Genomic DNA, 10,704 nt, shown 5'->3' with positions numbered 1-10,704 from the left:
ACACAATAATTACAAGGAACAAAGAGGTGAAAATACATTTCATGCCATGCCAACATTCTGAAGTGCTCGTTTACTCAATGAAATTCATTACTGTTGATTAAATATTATGAGGTACTGTTTAACAAAAAATTTAAACCTCTCTTTGTTATTTTCTTGAATAATATACACTGACAATGAATTCCAGCCCGCCATGGCTCTGTACAGGACTGTTCTTTGTATAATACCTGTTATCACTATCAGTAGTATGAACCTTCTTTTAGTTGCACTTCTTGTTTGGTAATGATGTTGAGCAAACTGAGAAGATAGTCTTTTATATAATAACGTTGGAGATTGTGTCACAATTATACTCCTGAGAAATTGTAACAAAACATAAGTGAATATTTGTCTCACAGTTAGCCAACCAAGTCTGTCATGCATGTCTGTTACAGTGGTTCTATATGAGCATTGTAGGGCACACTGAGCTGCTTTATTCTGAGCCACTTGTAATTTTTTTCTCAGCAAATGGAAGCATTAAGTGCTCTAAAATCTCCCAGTAGACAACTGCGAGCATTGACTCTAGACTTGATAAAGCACAGTGGACAAACAGAAGATGACATGGCACCCCAAACCATCGCTGATTATGGAAACTTCAAGCACCTTGGATGCTGTGCCTTTCTGATCTTCCTCCACACTCTGGGACCTCCATTTCCAAATTAAAAGCACAATTTACTTTCATCTCAAAATAGGACTCTGGACCACAGAGCAACAGTCCATTTCTTTTTCTCCTTAGCTCTGCAGAGTAAATCAAAAGAGGCCTTTTTAAATAGTGTGTAATTTCAAACTAACAGCAGGTTGGTTCCCTGAGAAAGAACTTGAAATAACACACACAACAACACATTCCTCTCAAGTCCAAAACAATTAGACTAGCTAAAGTTTAGACCTAAAACGTCAGTCCTTCGAAAACACTTAAAAGTTACAGAAATGAGGATAATACAAGAAAAAGATCTGCTGAAGTAGGTCTGTTGTGATTAAAACACTACAAACTCATTCATGCAGTCTGCTGACATGCTTGGGTGTGCATATCAGCAGAAAATGTCATTCATACTGACAATACTGAACTTTTTAAAGCTAATATCTGCTCATACAGATATGATACAGATAATATTTAGATAGCACAATAAGTACAAGAGTCTAAAGATGCCCTCTTTACAATGTGTTAAGAAATAAGTTGGTTATAAATTGGTGCTATACAAATAAAACTGACTGGTTGGTGGAGAATGCACTTCAGAGATTTCAATGTGCACTCTTTAAATCATTTGTAATCACTGTGTCTAAAGTCTACTCTTGAGGTGGGCACTAAAGAGTTTGCAGTTGCAAATGAGGGATTATTCACTTAAAGGTGTCTGCATATATATTTGAAAGACTGCCCAAGAAATTATGCGCTTATTGTGCACTTCTAGGTATGCAAATAAAAAGAGTGCACCTTTACTCCATTTAGCATGCGCTTGAATTTAAAATATGTGGATTTTTGCCATTGAAGGTGTGCATTTGCATGCACTGTGCAACTATGAGCAAGTTTCCCCCATTAATGATGCTATATTATTTTAATTGTATTAATTCTGTAAGGGTTTGGAAATATTTTCTTTTCAGGTCTCTTTGGGACTTGTATTTTGAGTAGTATGAGCAGCCTCACTTGGGGTTCCTGCAGACTTGTGCAACAACCCATGTCTTGAAATCAGACTCCACTGGGCTTGTTCTTGTTCAGCTGATCTCTAAGCTCTGCTTAAATACCTTTTTTTTCTTTTTTTGTAAAAGTAACAACCCTGTTATTCGTCCTCAAACATATGGGTTGATATTGATTTAATAGCTAATCTAGACTTACCCGATTGTTTTGCCATCTTTATCTTCACTATAGATGTGTAAGCTTGTTAATCAGCAGTTTGCTGAATTATGTTTGCTTGTTTTTTTCCAGGTAGCCAACCCTTAGTTGAGACTTCAGCATCATCACCTGTCCCCCTAAAAAAAAATTAACTTGCCCATCCCCCTTTATTTTCAGGCATCCAAGTATGATGCACCTCTGTACTGTGATGAGCATATAGATAGGTTTTCATCTGCCAAGATGAAACACCTGATTAGTCTTAGTGCACCACATTTTCTCTTTTTTCTTAAGAGTAATTATGAATACAGTGAGTAACAAAGATTTTAGGGCTATTGTATGTACTGGAGGTATTATTTGAAAACAAACTGAATAGTGATTTTAAATGTGGTAACTATATTATTGTAGTGTAATTTGATGGATGATTTGTCACCTCTGCTACATGAGATCCCACAGCACATTCCTGCAGAACTCTGACTCGTTATGCACAGCCCCCATGATTAGAAAATGTAAGCAAAGGCACTTATTACCTTGTCACAGAATTCTACTCGGTACCCACTTGTATTCATCTGCCTCTGCCCTCCTAATAGCCTAAAAACCTAAAACATCTTGAGCACATTGAGAGGCTCACACACACAAGACTAAACAAGATAGAAATATGTGAGTGCATATCAAATCCACAATATAACCCACTGTGTATGGTTCTACACAGTTCCTTATCACTATAAATGTAGGAAATAAGTAAAAAAGAAGTACGCTGATATAACCTCACATGAAAAACAAAATTCATAGGTTTCTGCTCATACCTGGGCCTTTATTCAATCAACAACAAAAAAATCGACATCTTTTACAAAAATACTTTCTATGATGTGATTAACTACAGCAAGTCAAAAATGTTTGTCCATCAAATGTATTATTCTCCATCATAAATACAAATACAGATCCTCACTGTGATAAAAAAGTACATAATTCAACTTCAATAAGATCTTATCAGACATGTTACACCATATTTTTGTAGATGATACAGAAATAAGTTCATTAAATTTAGCAAAAATTGTTTTTGTGAATGAGTTTTGATTTAAAGCAAGCATAATGTCCTTAAAACATTTAATAAATATTCTGGAAGGTGGCCCAATCATCAGTCCTTCAGTGCAACAGAAGAAAAACTGAACAGTGATTAGCCTTATAGACAACATGACTGTAAGGTAAGCAATAACATTAACCTCACTGTTTTTTCTAAACAATCAAAGAAGCCATTTACACTTCAGATAAAGCGTATTACAGTGTGGTTACTTCTATATAGTGCGCAATGCCAACTAGAGCCACTGTGTTGTCTGTAAAGCCACAAATCATTCCCACCTGTTGAGTATGACTAGGGTGCTGAATATCATGCTTAAATATCTAGCCTTTATCAGCATTTGTTAGTTTCTCGCCAACAAAAATTAGTGGTCAGATTCACCATATAATCTGTGTTGGATCAATCAGTTTGAATTTTTTGAGACAGTCTGACTACAGAGGTATGACCGTGTGTTCACGAGTTTAATTTTAAAAAGGAGGTTAAAAACCTCTTTCCATTTATGGCATTAGAACATGAAACAAAGCCTGCAGTTTACCCTATATACAGCAAACAACTTCAAAGCGACACCGCAGGGAGTCGAACCCTGGCCCCGAACAAGTCAGGTGTCCATCATCAGAGTCTTTTGCTTTTTGTTGTTGCTGTACCTAAGGGAAAAAGCAAAACCTGGAGGAACAAAACCAATGTTTGTTCCTCCAGGAAAAGAAAACCCAGTAAAAACTGGCTGCTACATTATGTTGTCACTGCACGGAATTCTCTTTTGGTCACGAGGCTGAAACTAGAAGAAAAAGACAACTGGTTTCCCCAAACCCCGGCATCCCCCAAACTACACGATATTTTGTATGACTGAGAAGATATTCTTTAATCCATATTCAAAAAGCCAAGATACCAGCATCCCTTGCGATACTCAAAAGCATTCTTCCATTTTGCTATTCGGCAGGACTTGTGGGCCAAAACACAGTGAAGGGTTGCTCACGAGGGCTAAAAGCTGTAATGAAAGACAAACAATTTGAGCCTCCCCAACCCCCCCACCCCAAATAAACTCACACTTATATTATGCCATGGTAGTTACAGTTGACCACAACGTCTTTAGCAGCATTTCTCACAACTTTTCATCTTCGGTAAATGCAAAATTCTTCAAAGGTTTCAAGACTGTACCCCATAAGGTGGCAGTACCAAGTGATCCCATGATTCGCTGCAGAGCTTTAGGTCGCCTGGCTCAGTATCAAGTTAAGATGAACAAGATGTCTGAAAGGAAGAGAGAAAAGTGTTGCCCGCCCCCAGAACCCCAGCCAAATACTACTGCAATGGTTGAAAACAACTTCATGATTATGTTGTGTATTACAAATTTAATGTTACGCAAAGCTGATGTACATGCAAATATGTAGAGTTAAAACATTAAAGCCATGTTATAAGACAAAAATCAAGGGAACCGAAATTACTTAACTCAGCACCCACGAGACTGAAGTGATGCAGTATTAGCGAAACAAGCTTGCAGCTCTTGATCTCAACGTGACTGGATTCTCAGTGTTCCATCACAGGTTAGGCCATCCCAGATGAAAATTTAAGATTATTTAAGGTAATTTGACCTGAGAAACCAAAGGGGAAAGAAAAAGGCACACACAAACACAGAGAGCAGGGCTTCTGCGAAGGACGTCGAAGGGGGTTCAGATTAAGCACAAGCGCAAAGGGGGTCGGTGCTTCATTCAGGAGCCACACTCATATTCGCGAACAGCTTCCACAGATGGCTTTGCATTCAGAGGCAGGTGTGATCGGAGTGGACAGACGAAAATGATCTGAAACAAAGAGTGATCTACACAACACACCCACCACACAATACTCAAAGATTCGAGTTCTACTCATCTTATGGTTTAAGATGCAAAGCAATAGGGCCCTGTGGCCAAAGAGGAATATGCTAGTAAAGCATTGTCACTTATTTGAGGTTAACATAAAGCCAGTTCCAAGATATCACTTTTGTCAACTTCAACAAAGCAGAAATTTATTTGAAAAGGTAAGCCAACACCTTACTACATGATCCAGGTCAGGTCTCCACTTGTATTTGAAACAGTCTTTCACTCTGTGAAGAAAAGTGTAGGGATACGCCCAAACAACAAAACAATGCAGAGATGAACTAAAGCAACACATTTGCGCTGCATTAATGGGCCAAATTAAAGCTGTACCATGCACAGCTTCCTCAGCTGCTTTGAGTTTCAGAACTTCGCACAGTTGCACGATAGGGAGTTAATGATGACCTGCCACTTGCACAGTTGCACAAGGGCTAGCAGCTGAGGGATAAGCATTACAAACATCAGAAACAACCTGACTTCACTTGTTCAAACTGCAAGTTGGTTGACTGAAAGGGCAGGATGATTCCTGTGGTCCTAGGTAGACTGCATTCTTCCTTTGGACTGCTCTGAAAGATCAAAGAGGAAGACAAGAAACACCCCTATACCCCCCACAGGATCATAGAACTGACTATTGTTATCCTTACCCAAATGCTTTACTGCAGATAACGTCAGAATCAATGAGGGTCCATCAAATCTTCCCATTAGCACAAGACTCTTGTAAAGAAAGCACAGCAGTGCCATTTCTACAATCAAGTGTATAGCAAGATGCTGTCATTTCAGCAAGGGCATATGCCCATTTAAGATAGGAGCGACCATTCAAGGGTCAAATTTTCTGCTTTCCAACATCAATATTTGATGGATTCCACTTATCTGCCTTCAATTTTCCACTTTGAAAAGGATGTCATTCGAGCCCAGGTCACATCCGTGCTCTACAAAGCTCCAAGCTTTAGTCACACCTGAAAAAGCACAAGAAAAGCTCCCCACACAAGCCCCTCCCAAAAAGAACAAATGCATACCAAAACTGTATTCAATCACAACAAGCTATGCATTTATTATGCAATTACAAAATCCTTTACAGATAGTTCACTCATTGTATTGTCAATACAAGGCACAGTAACTAATTGCAAAGGAATTTTAATGGGGGCATTTTAGCCAGACAATGGATGTTAAGAGAAGTGATACATTTAGTGACCTTACGTGATGCTCGATGCGCAAGGAACTTGAACAAACAATGAGTTAGGAGAGTTCCTGATGATCTCGGGTATTGGAAAGCGCACAGGACACAGCACACTGAAAAAATGCAAAGGAAAAAGCCTCCCCACAAACCCCTACAGCAGTACAAAACTACAGGACAATTATGAAATTACTGCCTTAAGAAGGACACGGTGTGACTATGAATACATACTTTAAAAATTGTATGCCATTTTTCAGAGAAGTATTAAAATACCACACGTCTGAACGCGAGGGATTCCATCCTTATGAACCATAGATGTGGTCTGAAGATTATTCAGGGGGGCATGTCAGATAACTTAATCTGCAAGAGTCAAAAATACACAACCCATCCCAACAAAGCAACCTCAATCTATACAAGTACAAAATTACAATGATTTCTAAAAAAAGAGACTTGTTACCACACTCCCTTGGACAATAGAGCTTCTCGCTACACCAGAAGACTAGTTTTGAAGTTGCTATCCTGCGAGGAAAGTGTCCACTTGAATCTTGTTGGGTACACCTGGATGATGCCTATTCAAGCCATTTTGGGCTGGATAACTCGAAGCTGTAAATTCTAGGAAGAGACTGATTAACATCCCACAACCCTCCCTCCCCCATCAACCAAAATATGTGCAAAACCCCATTTCAACATAGTCCATATGGTGACAAATGAAGAAAATATAGCTAAAGGGACTTAATGTAAATACCTGCCTACATCTTTGTAAACCGCAGTTGTTTCACATGATCCCCATCCATATCATAAAGTTATTAAGATGTGTTCAACTTGTACCACGCAGCTAGCATATGGGACCTTTCCGATGATCAGCTCTAGGGGGCTGGGCCTGTAAAAAGAGAACTCGAAACACGGTTTAAATGCCCCCCCCTCCCTTTTAAATCTTAAATTGCTCCATTCTAATCCCATTTCAATACAATGTTTTGTATTCAAGAAGATTTACTTTACAATGAGAATAGGGACTAACAAGCTAATGTACCGGATAGTTACACCCACATGTACATTACATGCATTAACTCACTGCTTTGGTTAAGAGGTAGATGTAGCTGATCTGTACCATTGAAGCGCAGCTGAAGCACTGAAGGGTTGCTGTATACACACACCAATCTGCCGCACAGGAGACCATCCACTCTCACAATGCCGAAAACTTCTTTGGGGGAAGACCTATCGAACAACAAGAGGACTGCCTCTCCCTCCGGCTTGGGGAACTACTCCTGATCGCAGGGGGTAGAGAAGTCCGAAAAGATGTTCCTCTCGTCAGCACACTACCAAGGCATTCATCACAGCTGAAACCACCACACTCATGTCAGCGCACTAGAGGAGTTGCCCACGGTACAAAACGCTTTACACGGCTTGCCTGAAAAGAGGAAGAGAGAACTGTGCGAGAAAATGTGTTCTGAAAGTTTCTACAGTGTACTATAAAGATTAAATACCTGTGTTGTTACAGAGGTACCTCTACCCAATATACAAACCAACGCCTGCTTTAAACTTGTGAAGCTAGAAGACACTTCTGCGCCCTTTCCCACCCTCATCTCTGGCTGGCTTGCTCTGGAACTGCTGCCTCTGCTTCAGCGTTGGCCTCTGCGTTGCTACCCTGCCCTGCGCCTCTGGCTCCCTCTGGTGTACACTGGACGACAGCTGACGCTTTCTGCTCTCTTGGGCTCACTCTGCTTTCCCCTCCTGCCTGGTGCCACTCTGGTCCTCCCACGCCCTCTGGTCCTGTCCTGCCTGGTGCCACTCTGGTCCTCCCACGCCCTCTGGTCCTGTCCTGCCTGGCTCCACTCTGGTGCTCCCTGTGTCCCTCCGCTCCACGCTGGTCCTCTGATCTTCCTCTAATAACTAAGTCCATTCTTCCCCTTGACAACTCAGTCCATTTATCCCCGCACAAAAAAAAAAAAAAATCTTCTGTCTTCTCTAAGTGATAAAAAAAACATCTTGATAACTGGAACCAATAAAGCCATACGGTTTGATCTAAGCCTGTGATTTGTCGAGCTACAACTAAAAATCAAGTTTCATTCTCTTGCAAAACGCTGTACAACTGGAGTTTCCTGCTTTAGGGCAAATGCAAATTTGCTAATTGATTGGTCATAATAAGAAAAAAATCCCAAAGCACTTAGTGACTGAACCAATCAAGTACAACTTGAGGTTTAAAAAAAAAAGCCCTGCTTGCATTTCAGGCTGTTAACCTATACAAGGTAGTGACGTTAAAGAGAAAAAAAAGATGTGCCCTGTTCTTCATTTTAAAATGAAAATAAATCTGATTGTCTTGATTGCATCTTTGGTTTAACTTCAAAGCCTAAATTCCTTTCTCAAGAGTCACAATTTTATTTTATGTCAGCTTGTCTGCTCAGTCTTTTGAATTTAATGACTTTCACCATCAGCTACATTAAACCACAGATAAGTAGTCTGATCTTAATGTTAGTTAGATAACAGCAATACTGATTTGTGTTCTGACGATATGTTTTTTACGACTCAAATAGCTTTTCTTGCCATCTCAACTTCTACTTCTAGCAAATTCTTAATACGAACACACATATCTTTGTGCTTTTTCAAGCTCGCTCTATTTCTGCCTAATTTGCCTTTTGTTTTAAGCTAGTCAACATGTCATTGACAGCCCTATTCTATATTTCATCTAATTCAAAACAGTACATTAGTACACTTATTTTGTAATAAAAGTATCCAAATAAAGTTAAAGCTTAGATACTTGCGGCTGTTTAATGCAGCTCAAGGTATGACTGCTCTTCCTTTCTGAGATTTATATTTAAGAGCTTACTTTTTAGCACTGACTCTAGCCTTAGGTTAGACAGGTGGTCATTTGGCTGCTTTTCTTTTATAGTTTCAAAGTATAACATAAGTAAGACTTATATTGTAATAAAAAGCTTCTCCCGACAACAGTTGTCTTCAGATACTTGCGGCTGCGCAGTGTCGCTGTAGCTATGGCCGCTCCCTGTCCATCTCTGGCAATCAACGTCATGCGTTGTTTTTTTTAAATCGACCAATAGGAAACGTTTGAAAACACTACGTCACGGATCCCATCTTGAGCCAACAGACATTACGAAGATGGGATTTACCGACCTTCCTTGGTTTCATTTTTTTAAAGAGTAGTGCCGATTTTGTCTAAGCTCGAATTACTACTTAACGTTTGTCAAAAAGACTTCGAACGTACCTCTTAACTCCTAACTGGCAATAACGTATGGCCTATGTTTGACTCGCTAAGCCTGCCGTTAGCTTGATAGCTTTTAAGCGAGTAATCTGTCGTAAAGACAAAGGAATATAGGATATGAAAGTAGACTGACCAACTGAAACGCTGTAAGTTAATAAAAAGGTCTTGATTTAAAAAAAAATAAAAGGTTCAAAAAGGTACGTTTAACTGGATGGCTAGAAGTCGAAGCATTTCGACTGAAAATAGCCCTGTGATAGTTTTGATAAAATAGCACAAATTTAGAAAGAAAAAAAGCGAAAAAAAATAAGGTTGGGTACGCAATCTATGCGTATTCTGGATTAAAATAATAGACTGTCGGAAATAAGAGAGAAAAAATTTCAGAAGCTTAACCTGCCATACCGCGAACCGCGACGAATTCGTGTAGCTGCAGAGTGACTTGACATGGCGTCAGCAGCAGTATATATACTGTGTGGGTGATTCGGCAACCCCCACGAGGAATTATTCATCCGAGGAAAAAGTAGTCCCAATTTCGCCTGAGAAAAGCTTTAAAGTGCTTGAATCTACTGAAAGCCCCCCATTCGGAAATAAAAAATAACAATAAATGAAAGTATGAAGTCAAACCTTATCAAACAAGGGCGTTTTGACAGCTTTACCAATAAATAAAGTTGCGCGCCCCATCTGAGTGTTTCTGAGTAAGATGCATGAATTAAGTGAAACTGTGTTAACGTCGTAAGGTCCTGAATTATGTCATGTCATGCCAAAGACGTTAATAACGACGAATTAGTCCCTTTAATCCTCATTTTACACTGCGACAACGGACAAGATGCTGACGTCACTGCTCGACGGTGCGCATTAATCTTTTCTCCTAAGTGGCACGGCCCGAAAAACCGGATCAAACTAGAAAGTTGCCGGACCTACTTCCCCTTTGCTGCAATGGTATGTTGTTTGTGACAAATCAACAATAGAAATAGTCTACTCATCTCCTTTGGTATCGATGGTATAGGTCCAATTTAACGTTTTTCTTTTGGTTTGGTCGCCTTATGGTTCGAACAAAAGTTGCTGCTTCTTTGTGATGCACTGTAATTAAACCATTTTTTGGTATTATGCAGTTTTATACCCTTTGTATGATACTTTCTCATTAAAGTCAAAGGTCAAATCAAGTCAAATCACTTCAACTCGAACATAAGTAATACTCTGCAGTACTGCAAAGCAGAAAGGCATACGTGATCAAACTAGAAATATCAGGAAACATCCAGTGGCAGGAAGTGTATGAAGGGGTGGAAAAGTACAGGCAGTACCTTTTGTCATCAGCAGAGGGTGCAGCGATTAGTGAAATCACTGCTATTTTTCTGTTTCAAGTCAGCTGGGTATACAGATTGAATATAGCACCCTGGACAAGTCTGGGCATGCTCTCTTACTTTTAAAACTTGATTTCATTGATCAGCAACAGCCTGGTGTGGGGTGTTTTCCCTCTGAATGAGTTTAACCTCCCCCCAACCTCGAATTGATGGTTTCATTGATGGTTGGTTGACAGGAAAC

Source organism: Cheilinus undulatus, linkage group 10, assembly GCF_018320785.1.
Source record: "Cheilinus undulatus linkage group 10, ASM1832078v1, whole genome shotgun sequence".
Lineage (NCBI taxonomy): Eukaryota > Metazoa > Chordata > Actinopteri > Labriformes > Labridae > Cheilinus > Cheilinus undulatus.
Note: the sequence above shows the minus strand (reverse complement) of the source record.